The sequence below is a fragment of the Hyalella azteca genome, unplaced genomic scaffold, assembly GCF_000764305.2.
Source record: "Hyalella azteca isolate HAZT.00-mixed unplaced genomic scaffold, Hazt_2.0.2 contig7125, whole genome shotgun sequence".
Classification (NCBI taxonomy): domain Eukaryota; kingdom Metazoa; phylum Arthropoda; class Malacostraca; order Amphipoda; family Hyalellidae; genus Hyalella; species Hyalella azteca.
In genome coordinates, this window is record NW_025937256.1 from 239,762 (window position 1) to 261,720 (window position 21,959).

The following is a 21,959-nucleotide window of genomic DNA, read 5'->3' on the forward strand; positions in this document are numbered from 1 at the left end:
CAGAGCTTCTAATATGATGTTTATTATCATGTCAAACATTATAGCACTTATTTTTTCGTTTCTCTTTATACTTAAATTCTTTTTGTGCCCTTACCATTCTAGTGTTTAGTTTTAGTTAAAAATGAAATGATGGTCAAATAATTACGACGAGTATCTCATGAATAATTCAATTTTCCATTCGAATAATTATATTTGGATTATTATTTGGAAAATTATCCACAGAAAATTCCCAATAATTCGTGAATAAATTTCAAGGTTTGAATAAATTGAATTTGACCTTTAGTTAGGACCCTCACCTAACTGGAATTCATATATCTTCTAAAAATCAGGTGTGAAGGAATATCGCGGTCCCAATATGAGAACCGGAGCAAATGAAAGCACTAAATTTGTAGCCTTATTGAGTAGAAGCCTTCATAAATTGATGTATGTTGAGAAATTTGAGGAGTAGCTTCCTATAAGGAGAAAGAATGGTTGCCTTAATATTATATTTTTCGTCTTTGGATATCATATAAAAAATATGATAACTTTGCATTATAAGAAACGTTCAGCGGCCGGTTGAAGCTAAAGTCAGGAGAAGAACTCTATGACCAAGCAGTGGAGAATTGAGTGTGTCTCAGGAAGTACTAAGATTTACATGAATAAATTAATTTATTTTATTTGATTGGTTCAGGTGGAGATTTAAAAGTCGTCACTAAGAAAAGATTGTGTTTTATTCACTGCAACTCAGAAGATAAGAAATTGCAAAATATTATTTGGAATATCTTTCATTCAATCATATGTAATGTAGTTTAAAATTATGTTTGAATCCCCTTATCTAGTTTTCCAGGCAGAATTCCATTTCGAACAATATATAGTTTGATAAGTCCCTTGTGAGTGCATAACTTGGTCCCCCGTTTTCTCAGTTTTCTGCAACGATGAAAATATGTCCATATATACAGAATGTATATTTTATTAAAAGTATCCCATAACTTTTAGAAGTTTACACGTTAGATATGTGATTTATTTCCACTTTTGTTGCTGGAGTTGCAGACGAAATTAAAAGCTTCGTCCAGATACCGTAGAGTTTTTATTTATGCCAAATGCCGATCGCATGACGGAAACTATTTGGGAAAGCTTGTTACGTTCATGCTAACCTCTTAGGTTATGAACGAATGATGCGCCACTTCTGGAAACTATGTAATATCGTTATTACGAAAATATGTAAAAGGCTGGTGACTCCTACAAACGTCATTACAATCGATATCGTTTATTACGTTCGTGATCGAAGGTGCAGGCGTTGTGATGAACAATATATGCGTTATCTTCGTATTTAATTCGTTCGAGGTCACCGATATAATTGTTACCTCAGTGTTAAATACGTTCGTGATCAAAGGTATAAACATTATCTGAATATTTAATACGTTCGTGATCGATGATGTAAGCCTTGTATCTACGTTGTATTTGTTCGTGATCAACAATATATGCGTTATCTCAGTATTTAATTTGTTGGAAATTAACGATATAATTGCTATCTCCGTGTTAAATACGTTCGTGATCGAGGCGCTTTTCAACTCAGGTAACGTAATCGTCCGCTCGATATGCGCGGAGCGTCGATTGCTCGCCGCTATAAGCCGCCTGATCGAAGTCAAGATCTTCTGACGTAGGCGCTATCTGCCACGTAGAATGCATGCAATTCAGATTATTCTATTGAGAGTAGAATTTTGTTGGAATTATGGATTGATTTTTAAATAAATTATGCATGACGGGTGTAGCATGATGATTAATTATTAAAATGTATTTTGATCACCAAAATTTGTTTGGTAAAGTTATTTGAAAATGAGTTTGTACCGGGAAAATTTAACGCCTTAATAACATCCTTCGGTATGTGCTGATGTGAATTGGCGAAATAATTTCTGGACAGTATTCGGAACTCTTGAAATAGCTTTACGAAAATGTACTTATGTTATCAGCTGCTTGTTTTTAATGTTTTTGTTTCATTCTCTGATTTATTTCAACGATATTCTGCTTAGAGTTGCCATATTGGTACTTGAAAATGTCATTACTAACTGTAAATAATATGACTAGGAATGTAAATTTCCGCGCTAAAATTAAGTCTATCATGTTTACTTGACTTTAATTATGATTTTCGGAGACCTTTATGCAGTTCCGGGGACGGTACACAAATGTAGAGTGTAGAGTGTACAATGTTCACAAGTGAACAGTGCAGAATGTGCAAGCTACACAAGTGTACAGTGCAAAGTGTGCAATGTACACAAGTGTACAACACATGTACGTGTGCGTGGGCGGCTACGACCTTCACATCTGCACCGCCAGTTTACAGTGAGCCTTTCCAAAGCTTATAGTAATTGAAATAATAAATTATCGAGACCTTCTTGTGTGGGGTGTGTATGAACACCGACAGGTAAGCGTCAATAATTTTTCATAAAACCATTTGCTGCGATCGATAAAGACATCAAAATTTTATTTGCAACCATCATTTTCTATTCACTACTAAATTTTCGTTACAATTTCTACATTTATCAATGGATTAATTAGTAGAGCGAAATAAGAATTTTTGGATAGGTTACTTTCAATACTTTTTCCTTCTCATGAGTAGTACGATTTTTTTAATACTTAATGCCATGATTTTGATCTTTCTACTTTGATATACAAAATCCCTCACCGTCTTGATTTTTCTAGTGCTTTTCACATCAAATGTTAAAGTTTATCCTTCGATGCATTTAATGAGGAAAAATTCAGATGAAAGCTACATTCCCTTACAGCTCCTTTAAATTTTGCCAACTTGATTAGTGGAAAAGAGTTATAAGTGTTGACTACTTGAAGACTTTTTAGTGGATTTTTGAACGAATGTATCGGGGTATCATTAAATATTGCACGAGGTTATGTGATAGCAAAATGTTTAAATTGTGATCATCTACTCAAATTCTAAGTGTCCTAATTTGAGAATTTGTTGATGCTCAATCATTTCGAAATGAAGTAGGAGGTTAACCCCATAAACAGATTTAAAGAGAGAAAATTTGGTGATTTGGTTTCTTTTATATGATCCACTCAATAGAAATTAAATTCAGAAATAAAAAATTTATATTGTTTAAAGTGCTGCTGAATTTAACGTTATGATAAAATAAAAGTTTCTTCCGCGGTTTGCTCTTAATTTACATTATCACCTAATCGTTTTCCGGGAATTTTGTCACGGTTGTAGAATATTTCAAATTAAAGTAATAAATTAAAGAATTGTTTCTTTTTTAGTCGTTATTTCAAAATGGGCAACTAGTTTGTAAAACATATCAACCATCATAGATGCTCGTGATTAATTGTCATTCAGGCCAATTAACAAGATCATTCAGTAGAGATATAACTTGAGAAAAATGAAATAAAAATTGAAACTTAATAATAATAAACAAAAAAATGTATAGAAGTGAGAAATATAACTGGAATTAGAAAATAGCGGATTCCAGGAAATATTTGAATATTCTAAGTTCTAAATTATAAACTCTCGTAATGCAGCACAAAAATTAATTCTCCAGCTTTTAAAGAAGTTGCTGGTTTTTGACGTGAAGTAAGTAGAATAATAAAAGGGCGAACTTTAGCATGTTTACAGAAGGTTTTTTATCATGTTTTCCAAATGAACAAACACACGTGCGTCAGAGGAATGATGAATTTAATTTGATGTATTCATGATCTTGAACGACTGCAAATAGTATGGAAAAGAAATTTCTTTGCTAACGAATGTTATCAACAAAATTTGCATGTAAACAGCTGCATATTCCGTTTATAACTGATGTACATGTAAAAACTTCTCCATAATAACCGATGCAATTTCCCCAGCAGAATATCAGCGGATTTGAAAAAAAGTTAATCAATTATTAAACTAGTAACAGAAAGGATTATGAAACCCAAAAAAGAATAATAATTTCACTCTCCACATCAAAATTCTACACCACAGACCTGAAATAATTATGGTAATCAATGATCAGAAATGTGATTCATCTAGGAATACGCTTTTTACTCAAATTAAATTGCGACAATTCATTTTTAATTCTATGTATTTTCATTCGTAATGACTCACGCGCATCATCCTGATTGACGAGTCTTGTCGAATCATCTTCATTTTTTTTGCTGAAAAATAAATCCCCAATTAATCGTGCGAAAAACACGTATTTCAGACAAGAAATGCGCATAAAAATAGATGTTTTTTATTTATTTAATTTTTTTCGCGTTATGTAGACATCATTGGTAATGGAGAGCAGCTTCCAATTTAAAAATTGTTCCAGAAATTAACGTAATGAAACAATTGACAACGAAACTAAAACGCAATTATAAAAAGTAAAGCAACCAAAAAAACTTATTGAATGAACGCAATCTTGAATAGTTTAGAAAAGTAAAACGGATACCATTCGGTTTGGCTCCGATAATTCTGAAATATATGAAACCAGAAAAACTGATCCTAAAATTCAGTCATAACGTATTTATTTTAACATTAAAAGCTTTTAAGTCAGGATAAAAATATGTATAATAATTCTTATACATATTTGAATATATTCTAGGATATCTCATGATAATTTCATGTTTTTTGTTTTTGTTCACCAATTCTCTACTGTAGAGATCGATTGAAAGTAATTTAAATCTTTGCTAAAATCCAATCTAAAGATTGGTGGAAAAATTATATGTTAGTATTTGATATGGACGAAGTGGAATGAAGATTCTTCAAATTAAGGTACATTTTTCAAATCCAGCAATAACTTTTAATAATATGTACAGTGATTTCACCAAATTCATTAAACTGTGATGGCAGCTCGAGTAGTTTACAGATAAATAATAATTTAAGATTTCAACTCCTGCAAATTTATTATCGTGACGAAATAGCGAATTCCGAAACCAGTCATTACGTGCAATATTTTAGTCAAAATTTATCTTTAAATGCAAATTGTAATAGAAATATAAAAAATAATAAATCGTAAAAAACTCAGCTCTCCCTGGACGGCTGCGGTAGACGTGCATTCGACGGCCGCCGATAAGACGGCTATGAAGAACCAGCTCTCATCATCGTGAGCTTGACGCGGAAACTATATGAAATATTTGTTAGTATTTAAAATACCTTAAACACGATGCAAAAGGTGTTTATTTGACTGATAAGTAATTGCTCGCCTACAAAAATTGTTGTACTGTGATGATGAAAATAACATTTCCAGCACGTGTTGCAACTCTAACGTATAAAACTCAATTTTTTTTACGAAATTTGACGACTCTATATCACATTAAAAAAAATTAAAAGCTATCACAAGAGTTACTTTTGTTACTGAAATTTCATTAAACATTATGGGAAAGAAACAACATTTTCAACTATATTTTAAAATACTTGAGAGAGCATAAGCTTGACTTCTGAGTTATGTTATTGATAAAAAATATTTTGCGCGCAAGAAATTTCCGAGGCCGTGAAAACAAGGCCAAGAGTTCATCACAGGCGAACAACATTTGCTAGGAATTTGAAAATTCTAGATTCTACCAAGCCGATTATATTTCCATAGAACATTCACCGGACACATCGTGTTATTCAGTAACATCATCGTTACAGCTATCAATCATTAAATGTAAGCAGACATAATCAAGTTTTGACCTATAAATTCACTCTAAAAAGGATTTCAAATATCAAAAAAATTGTTTCCGACTCACTTGGGATACCAACAAGAGTGGAGTCGCGACTGCTCATCCAGCCGAGATAGAAATACATTTGCATATGCGCCTGCCTTATGTTAAGTTTCTTTATTGTCTTACAAAACAAAGCAAAATTTAGTTTATTATGACATATATGCTGGCATTTCTGTTTCTGTCTGATACGATAATGGTATTGTATGACCCAGGCGTTCAAAATTGACGTGATGTGATTTTAATATTTTGTAAGTTTGAAGTTTCGAAGTGAACTTGCATGATCCACTGGATAATATTAAAAGACGTAGCAGCGTCCATGCATTGATGTCTCTTCCATCTACGAGGTTGTAAGCAACTCGCCCACACCCTGGGGTTCTCATTACGAAAGTTGACATTCAACAAAATAATTATTATTCCCGAAATGAAATAACTGACGTGCGGGATAAAGATGATCTGCATACAATGTTTGAAATAAAATCAAACGCATTAATTTCCGTGAGCTGCCGAACATAAGCATGAGAAGTAAGGTAAGATATCTTGCCTTGCCAGACGGCAATCCTTGTTATCAAATTGTGAATGATGATTCGAATGAAACATTTAACTATTTTAACAATATATGGTAACAATATATTGTAACAATATATGTAACAACATGTGACTGGTGATGCAACAATTGCGACTGGTATAAATTGAATAAATTGTTTCAAGAATTTCTATAATAAAGTAATGCTTTAAGGTATGCAAACGGAACGACCACATGCAATATTTTTAAGTAATTTCAAACTGAATTACTCCTTTTGTGGTTCTACTGTAACTATGAAACGATATGGTATGAGTAAAATTTAAAATTATTCAGTTGATTATGGAGGGTGGTGGTTTAATTTAAATGCATATAATAATTAATTATGAGGTCATAGATTATTTTATTCTTCTTTGTCCTTGCCTAACACTTCCATTTAATGAGGTTTTGCTCACTGTTAATTAAAGTTAAGGTTTTGAATTCACCATTGCGCTGCAAACGAATATAATTAAATTAATTATCGTTCAAAGAATACAATTAATTCCTATACTTAGTGTCTTTTCTGCTGCCTAACGTCCCATAAGATCTCTAATCAAACCTGCGTTGCAGTCCGCGTGAAATCGATTGACAATTTCCGATTGTTTTGTCGAATAATTATGATGTCTATATTTGACGATACGATTGTCATAAAAATAAATTGCGATAAAGATCAATTAATGGGTGCACACATCAAATTTATTATGCATGATTTCAAGAATGATCAAGAGAGGCGTCCAGGTTATGTTCAAATTATATAATGTCGAAAAATTTGACATAAGTTTGCAATTTTTTCGCTGTTCGCTTCCACAATAACAGTTATCGAATTTCAATCATTATGCAATACATTATTCCTGGTATTAAGTGAGAAATACAAATTATCATTGAAAAAATACACAAATACACAACCTGGACAAAATACAAGCAGGATAGGAAGTTATTACTAAAATTTGATTCCGAAAGATTCGCATTTAGTCCCTTGACATTTCATGCTCGTGTTCTTAGACCGTTCTCACAGAAAGATCATTAATAACGTTCCAGCGAAAAAACATCGTTTAAGTACTGGTTACATGTATTTTTTCGTTACCTTCCGAAGAGGTTTTTTCCAATGGTTCACATTGTTTAGAACTTTAGATGATTGAGAGCTGCATGCCTATTTGCCATCAGAGTCAGCAGGAGGCCGCCGGACGGTGTTTGTCTTCCGTTGTGTAGTAATGACCGGAGCTAATGTCAAAAGCAAGTCCAAAAACTTATGCCTTGTCTACTTCTCTCTTGAAGGTACAGTGGGAAGCTTACTTAAAATTTTCTTTCCTAGTTTTAGGTCGTGGAATCGAGAGGAGTGTGTCAATTAAAAATTACTACTCGTCGAAAAACACATAAGTTGTAATTTACCAAACTGGAAAATTAACACTTTAATCATCCCTAGATTATTTTGATCATCGACTCAAAGATCACTTGAGTAACGTTATTCACTCTAAATTGAGGAATTAATTAGGTAAAAAGTGTGTCAAAGTAAGTTGCTTCTACAGAATCTCGGCCAATAGTATGATGCGGACATATAGCAGAAACCTTAATGAAACTGTTGAACTTTAACAGAAAGCGGCGAAAGTAGCCAGGAAAAATATAAAATATCAGTTATTTTTTAAGAAGAGAAAATTCATTGGAATAATTTAAAGTTATTTCGAATGAATTTCAAAAAAAAATCAAACATCACTCAAATGTATTACTATTGTCAACTGATGTGAGGAGCATTTCTAATAACATTATGATATTTTAGCTTTCGGACGTGAGAAAAACTTTGACTTGAACTCATGGGAATGCAAGCGTAACCTGTGTAAGTCGCAAGAGCGTTCAAAATTGTAAATCGTTCAAAATCTGGAATGAAAGGCATCACTCTTTCCAACGTTCACACTTAACTCATAGCAAGCCAGTTAAGAGACAAACAAGAGACAGGACAAGAAGATTTGTTTGACTGTCCGGTCTTCTCTCTATACTGCGCTTGCCATGCGTCCCTGGAGAGGACATCGTTGTAGGAAGCTATTGTGTGCCGGCACTTGAGTGAAGTCTGAGCGATCCTTTTTTCAAACGACAAAGTCACTTAATATTCATAGCTTTCATACTTGTTATGTCTTAACATCTTTATAAAGCTACTGTAAACAGATCGGTTGATCTTCAGGTGCTTCGAGCATCTGGATAGAATATCATTATTTTTAAAATTTATGAAGTACATGCGCTAGATTGTCTTCAGACTAAAATTTCTGAATTTCAGGACGATATATAAGAATTATATATAAAGACGATATATAAGATATATAAGGACGATATATAAGATATACAGTATAAGAATTCTAATTCGCTTTAACGAGAAACAACCCGATGAAAATCAATCGGCTATTAGTTACAAAGATATCAATAATAAAATTGAGAATACGTCCAAAGCTCGGAATTGTACACACCTCACGGATGAACGCGCACAGATGACGATTTGGCCAGCGAATCGAATACAAAATTGGCATGAACGCAATTTCAAGAAATTGTTGCATGAACATCCGCAACAATTGTATATATTGCACAATACATATTGAACCATGTACCTATTCTTTAAGCGTAACAAGTTGTGTATAAGCTCTTAATTACAAGGCTATAATCTGGAGATTGAACCTTAATGGAAGAGAGCCCGCAACTATAGACCGGCGAGCGGTACAAATGCCGTAAAGGATGCGCCAGGCAGCAGCCATGCCAAGAAAGTTATCAAGGAGAGTGGCCCTGCAGGATTGTACAGGAGGGGAGGAGCAGAGAGTCCCCAGTGAAATTTTACAGACGCGTCAGCTTCTGATTTGGAGTACCAGAAGCTGGGGCGACTCTAAATTTTGTTAGGGTCGGGCTCGACGCCCCCTCTGACACTGATAAAGACGCATGGCACCAACATTGAATGTTACGTTGTTATTAGAAATGATCTTTTTTGAGAGGGAAGACAAAGGCCAGCTTCAGAATGCAATTTTGCTTCAGTGATCAGTGCGCTGCATCGTGATACGTCATGGCACGGGTAAAAAATAATCTTATTAATTAACCGGGACCAAATATTTATAATTATACGAAATAATTATCAAGACAGAATTCAAATTAGAAACTACTTCGTATATTGCGATATGTTTTCGTCCTACAGTTCGGATTTTGAGTTTCTTAACTTATGCTCACCATTTGACGAAATTGGGCATGTGTTGCAACATCCCTACCATAATAAGATTGAAAGTATTAAATTATATCCCGAACATCATTTATTTTTTTCATAAATAGCAAATTTTCTATCACGAATTTTAAATAAGGGTATTCAAGTTCCAATATTTTAACAGCGAACATCTGTGTAGATTTTCTTTCACATTTAACGGTCTAATTCTAGCTCTAAAAATAAAATAGAAGCAGCGGTGATAAAAAACACGAGTGGATATACAATGGATAACAATCAAGTTCCATAACATCGTTATCATTATCCACCTACCTTCATGGTTGAAGAAAAGCTAGAGAAAATCCTAGGTCATGTATTCGGTGTTGGAACTTCATCGGCTTTGCAGACTGTGGTCACAAGTGGATTCAAAGGAACATACAAAGCATCTCGAGATGACGACACCAAACATCAACATTCTCTTACGCTGGACTCATGAGATTCATCCTCCCCTACAGGAGATTAGGATAGGTATGGATGGAGTCCATAAGTCGATATTTTGGGCTGCCCGACACGACTCCTCAGGACTTACCTTGACTTCGAATCGAGCTTACAACTAATGGGCTTTTGCTAATAGGATAGAATAGCATTAAATCGCGTACTGGGCTATAATTCTCGGCACGAGCCGTTGAAATTTTCGAACAGTCGAACAAGAAGCAGTTACACTTGTTGCTTGGAGGTATCATTGCTACTGTTGCTGTGTAGTCAGACCACTGGCGCGAATCGAAGAGTTTTTCATGTTGAGCTTCAGGCCTCATCTGGAATTATTAGAAAATGAATGTGGATAACAGTGATGCCTCAATTTTTGGGCTTTGGTGGCTTTATCACAGTTTAATTTTTTCGTTTAGAAAAGGAAATGGTAAACGAGTACACAATTTTTGAATCCACACTGACGGGTATTTTTTCATACATGCATTAACGGATTTATTTTCTAGCAAGTTAGATGCATTTCTTCCACGACAGAAATTCTTATGAATCCTCGGGATTAATAAACAGGATAACTATCAAAATAAAATTTAGTCCTCATAATCAGGTTGTGGTCATAGGATGATTATTCACTAACGTAATATGCATGACAACCGATTTGCATCTGAAAGTGATAGAATTAAAATTGGCATGGTTGTCTTTCCGAAATTATGATCGATTGCACTTTTTATGCTAAGAAGTTAATATAAAATTTGTTATTCAGACAAATAGGATATAAATAGTAGTAGATAATAAATTATTCTATTTTAAAATCACTAAATGGTGTACACAAGATTCCTGTGCACGCTTAGAAATTTTTCCAGACCACACCCAGCCGAGATGACGTAAATTCTGCTCGCGGGTGACCACAATGCGTGTCCGGACCGTGAAGCTAGCCAGGATCGTGACGTCCCGATAGTTCCGAGGATCGGAGGTCGTTGGCTACGCATTACCAGGTGTGTTGGGGTGAAACTCTGACACAACTGAAAACAAAAAACGGAAGAAGAAACCAAGAGCAGGTGTGATCCAAAGGATGCCCCGTTTTTTCAGCTTCAATTAGCTGAGCTTACCTTGTATCAATGGGACTCAATAATTTTTTTATATATTTTACACATTCGAGTGTTTCTTCTACGCGAATACATGAAAGTTATATTCCTTGTGTGCTCAGTGCGTGGTTCCAATATATTTAAGAAAATCACCTTTTCATGTATCTTCGCACTCTAATTCAAATTATTTAAAATAAATCCTTCAGAATTAAAGCCATTAAAATGCGCCTCTACATGGGAAGATGACGAAGACTAATAAATGTGTTCTTGTGGCAAACCTGAAATAATGGCAAACTTAAGCCACATTCCAGCGGATTTTTTTTTTTTTTGCTTCGGACTAAGAGCAAAATGACGGGAGAAAATTTCAGAAGCTTAAACTGGTCAGCTATTATTTCACACGCGTGAGTTTGGGGAGAGAAATACATAAAATATTCAATCAAGTACTGAAAGTTAATGAGAAGTAATATTATCATATGTATATACATACAGGATGATTCACAAAACTTCCATATTCAAAAACTCAATATATAAGAACTAGTAATGGCATCATTACAATTTAAATTTTATTGAAAAATAAATTACCTGAATTTTAGTGTCACTTAGTTTCAAAGATGACATCGGACAAATGACGGCCCACATCGTCAATGCATTCAGTTAATAGATTTTTGCAGTTCCGTTCAACTCGCTGAAGCATATTGACAGGTATGTTAGCGATGGCTTGGCGTATGTTGTTCTTCAAATGAGGTAGAGTCGTCGACACTCAATGTAAACAATTGATTTATGATAATTTTCCCTAATTGTGTTTACCCATGTAATAATCGACTTCCTATCAGGAACACGACCTGAAGGACGAATAGGAACTGAGTATGGAATCCTGGTTGAGCAGCGTTAATGGAAAGACCATTAGTATGCCTTGACAGCAAACGCACGCTACTCACTTGTCAAATGCATAGTGACAACTGACTATATATAGGCGAGACTCAAAAACCTATTACCCTTCATTTCATATGAAATACTCCCCACCCTTTTCGTGCTCGAAGAGTTTTGAGAAACCAAGAGCAGGTGTTTTCCTTTATTTTGTTTTCGGAAATACTTGGCGCGAAATAAGAAACGGGAGATTTCCGTGCATATTCATGTATTATTAACAAGGCTATACTAATAAGGTTATAAAGAGGAAGTTTTGTATAATAATTAAAAATTTAATTAGCAAAAAAGTTGATAGCAGATGTTTTCAAATTCATCGTTTCAGTAAACAAATATTTTCTGACATTCTCTGCTGTAAACACACTTATTGCAGTCGAAGTATCGGGATATAGAAATTAGCGACGTTTTATCTTCCTGAAAGAATTTATATGGAACTGCATCAATATTTAAATTTCATAATATATAAGACATAAGCACATTACTTTGTGACTTGTGCACTAGCCTGTCATGCATGAAAAGGTCAGGAAAGGAGTGTTATGTCAGGATCTCATCCATACATTTTTTCCACACCACATGGAGTTTTGCTTGTCGCAACAACTTATCACTCAAATTAAACCTAGTGATTGATTGAAATTTTTAGTGTAGTTTGTTCCTCTGCTTTGATGTTCAATTCGCAATATTCTTATAATTATTTGTTTTGAGTCATTCATTTTTTTCATAACTATTACAGTGAAGAAGAATTAAAAATTCCGCTACGTCTGATAAAACGACTTTTACGTCCAAATTTACTTTAATTTTTTTTTATAACTAACTTTTTCTATCCACTATGACATAGCCGTTCCAATTACAAGATACAAGTTTTAGATTTAAAAATTTTCGCCGTTTAGGTGTTCTTTTGACATCTAAGTTACTGAAACTTTTAAGAAAGACAAACACTAAGAAGCATCCCTGTCGGGATTAGACATCTCCATCCAACGTTATTTAAGTTATTTCATCATTCATTTTGTCCTCAGACTTTTGCCATATCAAGAAATGGACAACTTTATTATTTCTCTATACATTCAATGATATATAATGCACGTATGAATAAACCAGCATATTAATATCGCTTTTTCAGTGTAAAATTTTTAAGCGGTAGTGATTCAAGTTATTCAATATTCCTTGTTTAATTGCTGTGAATGCGCAGCTTGAAGGAATTAGTCTTGCGAAGACCTCAAAATAATGCCCTCAGTTTAAAATTATTTTCTTCAATCGTTTCCCTCGTCAGAGATGTTTTTTTCTCCCCAAAAAACAAAAAATGAGTAATTTTATCATATTATCGTTGCCCAGGCAATTTGGCGCGTGCTTGTAACTTAGAATGTCTATTTTTAATTACATTACTTTTATTCACGCAGACATACATACATTCCATTCTTTCATGTAAGCAAACTTTGAATTAAAAAAATTCCAGAACATCCATTGAATATTGACATCAATATGACAAAATGAATGCATATTTCAAAGCATAAATTAATTATCTCATTTCAGCATAATGACACAGTTAAAATTTTCTCGAAGCTTCAGCTATCTCAACTGCGAACCCGTGAACTTGTCTAATATCTTTCTTCAGGAACTTGGCGCATTCCTTGCTCGGTGGGACTGGCGTCAAGCTAGGATTATTTGAGCTTAAGCTAATGCTCATGGCGCCCCGTCGTTTGAATCGCTCTATTGTTCGGATTGATTGCCTGGTTTTGTGTGGATAATTAGACACTGTTTCACCTGCCCTGGCAAGCATCTTGGACAAGCGACCATGAGTGTCTCAGCACGACGTCTTATTTTCAAAGCATTTCTGCCTCTACTCGAGTGCAAACAGAGAAGCCGAGCAGCACCGAGATGTCGCTACCGAGTGTTTAAGTCTTCCGTCAAATTTCTGGAGCAATTGAGCTGTTTTGACATGAACGTCAAAGACTCGCGTGCTTCGGAGGATTTGTTCTGCGTTGGGGCTTGGGCAGAGGGCCCTCAGACTCTGAGGCCAAAGAGACGTCGGTCCGCGGTGTAACTGGTAACAGAATTTCTTCCTCGTAATATTTAATATATTATTATAATCAGTGAAGGGTTTTAATAAGACAATTTACTCACATAATAATTATCATCGTTATTCAATTTAAAATCTCATATGAAGGCGATGTCTAATACTAAGTAACGATCCGTTCAAATAGGTTTAAAAATATATTTAAATTTTCGACGTAGAAGGGGCTCATCATACATTTATACATCTTAGAACATTCTTCTTCGTTTCATGCCGAATGTTGGTCTGCTTCTGCATTGTGATAACTCATTCGCCCTACTGCTTGTATGAATAAAATAAATTACAGTTCAACATTTTCAATAAACAATAAGATTGTTATTACGAGCCACCAGCTGTGGAAATAATCATATGGCATTAGTAAAGTTAAATTTTCTCCATATGCACTCATATAACCAGACACGTCAACTATGCATGGGAGGTGATGCTTGCGGTTCCAAACACAGGCGCGAAGTACACATCAGTTCAGTGTCACAAATCCTGGCCTATATCATCTCTGAGCTGCTATACCAGTCTCTGCAGTTTGACTCTAAGGCTGTCCCAGAGATATCCACTGTGTTCCTCAGCCTCTCTGATATTATCTTTCAATTCTTCGCCTTGGGTTCCGCTGGAAAATTCTATTGCCTGATCCAGGTTATCAAGATCCCAGTTATCCAAGAGGTAAGTTTCTTATCGCTGCAGACACTTCGTTACAGCGCTTTGTACGGCCGGCAAAGCCTGGTCACAGTGAACTTGCAGTGCTTCGATGATTTGATACAAGGATTTCCGTGGCGCAATCGCACTCGAGCACATAACCTGATGGACTTGTTCCATGCTTTTCGCTGGCTCAACGGAACCGCTCTCAGGATACATCTGTTGCATTGAAAACTGCATAGCATCAGCAGCTTTTTCCACTTCTTCCAGCGCATCTTGCAGACGTAAAGCATCGCTTAACAAGGCTGCACTCTAAGCTGCATGCAGACGTAGCTGCACCTACAAACCGTTGCTGTTGTCAACATTTATCATCAGAGCTGCAATTCTGTGCCGGAGCTTGCGGTCGTACAGAGCTGCCAGTTTCTTCAATCCTGTATCAACCGAAGCTTGAATCTGTTGTTTCCAGGATGTCGTCTCTAGCGCCGAGCCTAATTCCGAAATTTTATTATCAGTGCCGTCATTATAACGTTCATTGTTGAACGTAATTTACTTTAAGTTTTGAGATTGATGCGTTTCAGTTCCATTGCCGGCATTGGCCATCTTGATAATCATTGTTCCTTCACAAATTCCTTGGCTTTGCATGTTTTCGGAAATTTTGCTGATTTTTGTTAACACACTTCTGTAATTTGTTTGCAATGGAATTTTTCAGACCCCCGTCGAATTTATTCGGCACTTTGAAGTTTCTATGTTAATCCATCGGAGTCCAACGCATAACAAAATTGCTCGTAAAGTGATCTATGTTTGGGTTCATTGCATCCTTGATACGAACACGCGAACATTTTATGCAGAGTCATCATAAGAAGGTCAAATTTGATCAAGAAACGAAAGACAAAATACGTTAAGGTTGCTATACTTGACAGGAATTTTTTATCGAGACCTGATTAACAGACGTGCTTGATATGAATTGTAATGGACAGAAAGTGTTAATGAAATTTTCTGATCAGATTACGACACATATGAAGCCAGTGGGCCAGATATGGCTCAAGTGTTGTGAGCAGTGCCGGGATATGAGATTGTGGGCAAATTACAGTTGAATATTTTATGGGCTATTTATGGAGCTGTTCCAGGGACCAAGGCCAGCACGCAGGAAAGGAAGGAGTGAAGATGCCATTAGGCAGATAGAGGTTGGCCATTATTTATAGAGCACCATTACACTTATTTACGCGAGCCTGCCTAAATGAGATTACCTACGCGTGTCTCCGCACGTAAGAGTGTTGCATAGGTCGCCATCCACGTTGTTATGGCACATCATACACCCAGAAAAATTAAATGCAGACCATTCTGATGATATACGTGCAGACCATTCTGATGATATACGTGCAGACCATTCTGATGATATACGTGTTGTAACTGCAGGCTGTAAAACTATCAACTGTAGGCTGTATTATTATGAATTTCAGGCTGTATTACTGTAAACTGCAAAATGTATTACCATCACCATAAGGGCTGAGTTACTGATCGTTGAGATAGCTTGTAATACATTTATTCCCTCTAATCTTGCCGCCTCATTTTCAAATTTTAGCAAGAAAAGAGAGATTTAATTAATTTACTCATTTCTAAATAATTTTTATTGTGTTGGAGAATAGGTTATTTTGTTGCAACCGAATGCCACCGGGTATCCTCGAGATCAGTTAAGCTTTGTTGGTCGCTTGATGCATCAGCAGCGACATGCATCGGCGGCAAGGCAGCAAACGTGATATTCTCTTAGAAAAATAAGTAAGACTTTGTTCAAATAACGATGCACTCTTTTTAGCGCATTTTCTCATATATGGAAAAAATGCACTATTGTGCTCGCCATGTCCGTCTGTCCGTAAATCTGCCCGTCCGTGACTTCACATTTTCGTCGACGAGAAAATGCGCTCTCTGTCACTCACCGCAGTCAGTATTGAGTTATATTTTTTTATTCCTCTGTGTGGGTCATCAATATCCGGTCTGACCCGGTAAAAGGAGATATCATTGCTATATACAGAAAGTATGTCTCCACTTGGACAGTATAACCTGTTACTTTTTCAAAGCTTAAATAAGCGCTGATGCAACAATGTCGCCGGCATCGCATCCCATGCGCAACCTGTGGTGATCTTCGGCCAGCCTGCGCTGAGAGGCAGCATGCCTGCACTGATATGTGGCAAGACTGCGCTGAACTGCAGCCAGCCTGCGCTGAGAGGCAGCAAGACTGCCCTGATATGCGGCCAGCCTGCACAGAGAGGCAGTATATAAGACTGCGCTGATATGCGGACTGCCTGCGCTGATATGCGGCATAACTGCGCTGATAAGCGGCCAGCCGGCGCTGAGAAGCGGCAAGACTGCGCTGATATGCGGCCAGCCTGCGCTGATAGGCGGCAAAACTGCGCTGATATGCGGCTAGCCTGCGCTGATATGCTGCAAAACTGCGCTGATAAGCGGCCACCCTGCGCTGAGAAGTGGCAAGACTGCGCTGATATGCGGCCAGCCTGCGCTGATGTGCAGTAAAACTGCTCTGATATGCGGCCAGCCGTCGCTGATATGCGGCCAGACTGCGTCGCTGCGTTAATTGGCGACCACAGGCACGCGCCGTGATTGAGGGGAGACGGCCAATATATTGAGCTGAGGGCCAATTGACGGTCAGAGAGCGAGGGTAATTGGTGAGTGGCGAGGGGTAAAGGTGAGCAGATAAGGTAATAGGTGAACTGTGAGGTGGCAAGGTTACTCAGGGAAACATAGGTGAGAAGTAAGAAAGAGGTAGGATGGAGGGAACAACTTACAGTAGACATTAGAAATTTGCAATGAGGGAGAATAAGATAGACGAATAATTAATATATCAAGTGCGAAGGTAAATATTATTGGATGTTCACTTTTTACTTGAGTCGACGTAGAATAAATTATCGAATACATGAAATGTGAACTAAGTCAGATTTAAAGGAAATTAACTTAGAAGTTGCATTGCAACATTGCTTCTGATGAACAAATGTTATGCATTGACTTTGGGTCTAACATACTTCGGTTGCAAAAAAATTTCTGCTTAAGATGACTTTAGAATGTTTCATAATTCAAGTTTCATATGTTATTCTCAGCGCAGATCTTTTTAAAGCTCTTTTACAATGAGTTAGAGAAAGTGATCATTCGAACGATTAATTGATTTGAAATTTTGGGACATACTTAGATGCAGAAGTAATAGTCGTCATAATAATTGAGATTGTTTCAAATACAAAATTGTTTTCAAAACGATGTCCTTCACTGTACTCAGTTCACAGAAGGTGAGTGGGTGAGATGGGTGAACCCAGATGACCTACGGTCTGTTTGGTCTAGGTGCTTGTTGGCCCAAGGGACCGCTGGGTCCAGGTACTGGATCTCCCATTTGACGCGTGGTCTGTTGGGTCGCTCAGGTGATCTACAGTCTGCTGGGTCCAGGAGCTGGGTCTCCCAGGTGACATGCGGTCCGCTGGTCTAGGTGGTGGGTGGCTCAGAGGACTGCTGGGTCTCCCAGGTGGCGTGTGGTCTGCTGGATCGTTCAGGTGACATGCGGACTGCTGGGTCCAGGTGCTGTGTGTCCCAGGTGACCTGCGGTCTGCTGGGTCCAGGTGCCGGGTCGCCCCACGGTCTGCTCCGTGGCCCGTGACGACACGGTAACCCCACACTAAATGACCAGCTTCCGTGGCATGCGCGAGCCTGGGGCTGAAATCTGCGCAGGCATCCAGCACATCTCATGGAATATTGAGTGGTGAATTGGTAAATGTTATCGTATTCAGGATGATTCTAATTTTAATCATTTATTTATAATGATACGTTTTGAAGCTTATATCCATTCTGTTTAATACATTCTACATTCCATAAGCATTCCAGAAATTAATATGCAATAAAATCTACTATAATTTTAAATAATTATTAATATATTAGTCTTACCAGCATCTATTTACACTAGTTATAAAGATACAAGATTTAATCGAGCTGACACCACTTCAATTTCCCAGTTCATTTTACACGCAGTTTATGAAAGCATATAAACGATACTCTCCATGAACAACTACGCGCACTAAAATACCGCTTCAATTCTTCAGTTAATTTTATGCTTAATTTACGAATGCATATAAACTATACTCTACACTGAACATCTACGCGCGCTAAATCAAAGCGCGGCAATTCTGCACTTCTGCTATCATAGTCGACTCATCGATCGCGGCGACGGCTGCGCGGGAACAGCTTCCTGCCACGCGCAGTTTATCTTCACCGCGCCGCTCGTCCTCTTCCTGATCCCGTCTTTTTGCCGTGCACTCCGGGCGCCGTTGCCCTCGTGATCCGAGCGCTGACCTGCGCTGCACCGGCAATCATTTGCACGCCCTCGCTTGTTGCCCTCGCCCTGACTCACTTAACTCCCCTCACTCGAGACCGCTACCCTCGCTCATGATCGTTGCCTTCACTCATGCTCGCTGTGCTCATTCATGTTCGTTGCCGTCACTCAAGATCGTTGCCCTCACTCATGATCGTTGCCCTCACTCATGATCGTTGCCCTCACTCATGATATCATGACCGTTGCCCTCACTCATGCTCGCTGCCCTCACTCATGATCGTTGCCCTCACTCATGATCGTTGCCCTCACTCATGATCGCTGCCCTCATTCATGATCGCTGCCCTCACTCATGCTCGCTGTGCTCACTCATGCTCGCTGCCCTCACTCATGATCGTTGCCCTCACTCATGATCGTTGCCCTCACTCATGATCGCTGCCGTGGTTCTCACTTAACTCACATGATCGTTGCCCTCGATTATTGACGTAACTCTCTGAGTAACAGACAATTTTCAGTCGTGCACAATTTTCAATCGTTTATTATTATCATTAAATGATATTTCCTGTCGATTTAATTCTAATCGTTTAACGTATTATTAATACAATTTTTTATCACATATTGTGCAATAGAAGTCAAATTATTTCTTGCTTATCGTACTATATAGCGCGTTGAATTCCTATCGTCCACTCGCTTGCTGCCTTCACGAGAGTTTATTATACGATTAAGGTTTTAATTTTTTCATTTCCTCTCCTCGCTCGCATGTTTATTGCACGGCAAGTTACAGGAATATTCATTCACATTATCCAACTTATTATTCTAGGTTCAAGATTTTCCTCTTGAAATCCCACAACCACGCTGTTCCTCAGCCCTCGCGTCCATCTCGCCTCGCCCCTCGCAGCAGAATGGAAGCTCTAATTGGTCGTCATAATGCATCAATAATCAAGTGAATGATAATGCATTCATTAACTCGACGCAATCTCGGCCATATTTACTTTTTTATGACAGATCCCTCCGACTTTCATCGGTGAATAAGTGCGAAATTGTGTTTCTTTAACTACATATCAAATAAGTACGAGCTTTATTTGGTCCAAGAAACAGGATATAAATTAAAACAACGAACACCGAGATTCCTTTATTCACTTCATTTTTGTTTTCTGTACGAACGCTTTTAATGGGTTATGCAAATAACCACCTCCTCATAAAATGATATTAAATAAAATTTTCGTTAATTGACGTGAAAAATAAGCTGTTTAAAATATGATTCAAAGTAATAATACGATGAAATATCGCCTAGCACATAACGGAGTGGTGCAATAAAATGACAAGCATTGACAGAACGTGTCTTGTCTCTATAAACATCCAATTTGACAATGGTCAATACTGAGAAATTAATAGCCATCGTTCATACCGTAAAAATGTAGCTCAAAATGCGCTTTTAAAACATTCAGTAACATTCTGCACTGCAATTATAATACGCTAGAGACTTTGTGAGTACCGGTAACACTAAGATAGATTTATAAAATTCTACGACGATGCAGAGCGGCCATCGATCGCCAGCCAAATCGCAGTTGATCGAGAGGTCAACACGCCATCTTTTCCCTTCATCGCCTTATTCCGTGCACAATTAATAACAAGTACTAAACTGTGTTCGGTACCAGACCTTCAGTCCTCTTGTTAGGTCCTGGAGTCATGCTAAATCAGTTCCATCGTCCTCAAACATGATATGTTTATAAGCAAATACTGCGGTGGACGTGGTACAGGCGAACTCACTTGGTGCAGCTAATCCTAAGTTTATGGTGATCCGATTTAGGATCGTCTCCCTTTTGGTGGTGAGGACCCACACCTCCGGAATGTGGTCCTGATCCTGCTTCCATTAATCCCTACGATGGCGCAAACTGAGTGGAATCAGCGCTAGGCTTGTGGAATTAAATGAGATTTGGTGACTCCCAGGGCGACACGAGGGCTGGTGTGGAGGGAGCTCGTTATTTATTATACACGGGGCCTGTAGAACTCGCGTGGTTCTTATCCTGCAAGTTATAGCATAAAGATAATATGTTCTTGAATTTTAATGCAGTGATTCCAAAAATTCTTTGATCGTTATTGTATGCCACTGTGTGTAAACCCAACTTTTTAAGGTTAACATCCCTGAGAAGTGTGAACAAAGGTAGTTAGCTCGATGATCGTGATAATTTAATTACTGTTTCCTAGGATTATAAGATTTCTAATTGCACGTATCTAAAACACAAGTATGCATACCTTTTTATCACTTGAGTAAGAACAGCGAAGGGCAAAAAAGCTGTTCCGAACGTCGGTCGGAAAACGGAAGTGTTGCGACGCAGCGCTGTGCACCGGATCAGAGGTCCCCTCCCCTGCCCTCTTATTGAGCTAATCTGAGCCAAGATCACCTGGTTAGAAGCGCCTGGCGCCGGGCGTTATTAGGTTGGAGATTAGCAGGAAATAAGCTGAAAATCCGTTGCTGCCATCGATCGTTTCGCAGGGACAGGTGGCGGCACCAGCGCTCCGCTAAATCAGGGCACGAGGTCGATTCAACGCATAAACTTTGAACAAGGATTCCGGCAAGTAAGCCTGATACAGATTTAACTCTGTTGTTGCAAACTTCTGCCCATTGATGAAATTGCAGCATGATTCATTTTACATGCTTTTATGCACAGGTGGTCATCTGATCAGAGTATACATCAGTGGAAGATGGCATTAGCATCTCAGTGTCGCAGAACTAACGAAAGAATTCGACGGTAACAACTTCCAATGACAGGATAATTGAAGAAAACGACCAGCAATACTGTTTATTATTGAAAATGAGAAACTAAGTCTGTAGTAAACTTCAAAATATTGATTTAAAGAAAGCTTAATGTTGTACTTCGCGTGGTAAAAACATCCGGGTTAACAAGATATAGAACAATATTTGGCTCAGATGGAACGCTTAGGGACAAATAAGAGGCAGTTTTAGAAAAACAAAAAGAAACTATTATCACACTGAAGTTAACCCTTCACTAAAAAGGGCTGGAAAAATAAAGAAAGAATCGAGACACCTAGGGAAAATAACTGAAAGCGATATGAAT